The following is a 2,500-nucleotide window of genomic DNA, read 5'->3' on the forward strand; positions in this document are numbered from 1 at the left end:
TTTTTCGTCACTACCTCCCCGTGCCGGGAGTGGGTAATTTGCGCGCCTGCTGCCTTCCTTGGATGTGGTAGCCGTTTCTCAGGCTCCCTCTCCGGAATCGAACCCTGATTCCCCGTTACCCGTTACAACCATGGTAGGCGCAGAACCTACCATCGACAGTTGATAAGGCAGACATTTGAAAGATGCGTCGCCGGTACGAGGACCGTGCGATCAGCCCAAAGTTATTCAGAGTCACCAAGGCAAACGGACCGGACGAGCCGACCGATTGGTTTTGATCTAATAAAAGCGTCCCTTCCATCTCTGGTCGGGACTCTGTTTGCATGTATTAGCTCTAGAATTACCACAGTTATCCAAGTAACGTGGGTACGATCTAAGGAACCATAACTGATTTAATGAGCCATTCGCGGTTTCACCTTAATGCGGCTTGTACTGAGACATCTTTGAGACAAGCATATGACTACTGGCAGGATCAACCAGGGAGCTGCGTCAACTAGAGCTGAGCAGCCGGCCGCCCGGGAGTGTGTCCCGGGGGCCCGCGCGAACACGCAAGCGTCCGCTCAATTATTCTGCAAACAGGAGGAGGCTGAGCTCCCCTGCACAATACACCTCGAAACCCTCTCAGGTCCCGGCGGCGCGCAGCGCCGTCCTAAGTACTTGGTCGGGTTCGAGAGAGGCGCAATCGCCCGGAGTTAGGCGAGTAGACGCTTTAGGTGCGACCACCCGTGCTCCCAACTGAGCTTGCCGCTGCCGACAGAGGCCCGGGAGCGTGCTGTCGTGGCATTGCCGGCGGGAGACAACACGCGCCACCTACGGTGACCGGCAGCTCCAACGCCAGCGCCACAGAAGGGCAAAGGCCCCACGTGGGTGCCGAAGCGAACTCTCCCAGCACAGCGCACGTGCCAACACGTCTGCACAACTGCGATACAAACCACCAGCGAGAACCGCTGGGGCGACCGAGCAGCAGACGGCGTCGCGGCGCCGAGTGCCGGGCGGCGGCGCATCCTCAACGCACACAGTCCTCAATCGGACCAGCACACTGCAGATGTCCACCGCGCTTCGCACCGGGCCGGCGAGGACCCACTTTGGCTGCACGGCGCCGCGCGCAGGGTGCCCCGGCGCGCAGCTGCGCCGCCTGCCGCGTCCGTCGGCCGGCGCGCCTGCCACTGGGCGCCCCCACCAGCCGGCTGTAGCGCGTGCGCCCACGCACCGCGCGGCCAGCACGCCGGGCGGCCCCCCCTCACCGGCCGGGGACAGTCCCACCCACCCACAGCCGCGTATCGCTTCACACCCAGATCCACATTCACGTTCATTGGTGTGGTGGGTATCGCTGACACAACCGCGTCATAGCTGTACCGATCGTTGCCCTCACAGATGTACCTCCAGCAAGATCAACCGCACCACAACGGGTTACCAGTTGTTCATTTGCGTAACGTCACCAGTAAACGTACACGTCCACGTCCATCCCCGTTTGCAAAGTCAACTATTATTGCATGCCTGCCTGTCAGGTGTCAAGACACACTACATCCGCTCACATCCACGCAACAAAATGTGCCCGACTAGAGGGCACGTGGAAGGTGCCCCCGTACGTATGCGATGTCCATTGCGCGACGAACTGTCAACCAGCCTCTGTAGCATGTCGCAGATGTGGAACGCGGGACACCGTGCTATCACATTGTGTGAGAAGAGACTACTATGTCTGCATACACGCGCCACTACATGAACAGACGGCTCATGCTGATCGCCATCCACTGCGTCCATTACTCCCACACGTCTCTATGGCGTACCACACTGCAATACAGCTGTTATGGGGAGATGACACGTAGCTGTGTACACAACATTCTGAGCGGGTTGCGGTTGGACAACAATACATTAATGTAACGTGTCATATGCCATTTACAGAGCAGGTTAAGGCACAACGTGGGTTAGGTTAAGGCACAACGTGGGTTATGTTAAGGCACAACGTGGGTTATGTTAAGGCACAACGTGGGTTAGGTTAAGGCACAACGTGGGTTAGGTTAAGGCACAACGTGGGGTAGATTGCGGCACAACTTGGGGTAGATTGCGGCACAACTTGGGGTAGATTGCGGCACAACTTGGGGTAGATTGCGGCACAACTTGGGGTAGATTGCGGCACAACTTGGGGTAGATTGCGGTACAACTTGGGGTAGATTGCGGTACAACTTGGGGTAGATTGCGGTACAACTTGGGGTAGATTGCGGTACAACTTGGGGTAGATTGCGGTACAACTTGGGGTAGATTGCGGTACAACTTGGGGTAGATTGCGGTACAACTTGGGGTAGATTGCGGTACAACTTGGGGTAGATTGCGGTACAACTTGGGGTAGATTGCGGTACAACTTGGGGTAGATTGCGGTACAACTTGGGGTAGATTGCGGTACAAATTGCATTACATTGCGGTGCAAATTGCGTTACATTGCGGTGCAAATTGCGTTAGGTTAAGGTGCAACACAGGTTAGGTTAAGGTGCAACACAGGTTAGGT

General features: G+C 56.8%; 1 non-coding gene across 1 annotated transcript in view; it reads right to left on the reverse strand.

Moving 5' to 3' along the window:
* The window catches only part of LOC126147452 (small subunit ribosomal RNA), a 1,897-nt gene extending 1,417 nt beyond the window's left edge, over window positions 1-480 (reverse strand). The window contains exon 1 of the ribosomal RNA XR_007530297.1: window positions 1-480. This exon is cut by the window's left edge and continues 1,417 nt beyond it. This is a non-coding gene — a ribosomal RNA (small subunit ribosomal RNA).
* Window positions 481-2,500: the final 2,020 nt, after the last annotated feature.

This window comes from Schistocerca cancellata, unplaced genomic scaffold (genome assembly GCF_023864275.1).
Source record: "Schistocerca cancellata isolate TAMUIC-IGC-003103 unplaced genomic scaffold, iqSchCanc2.1 HiC_scaffold_862, whole genome shotgun sequence".
In the NCBI taxonomy this organism is placed as follows: Eukaryota; Metazoa; Arthropoda; class Insecta; order Orthoptera; family Acrididae; genus Schistocerca; species Schistocerca cancellata.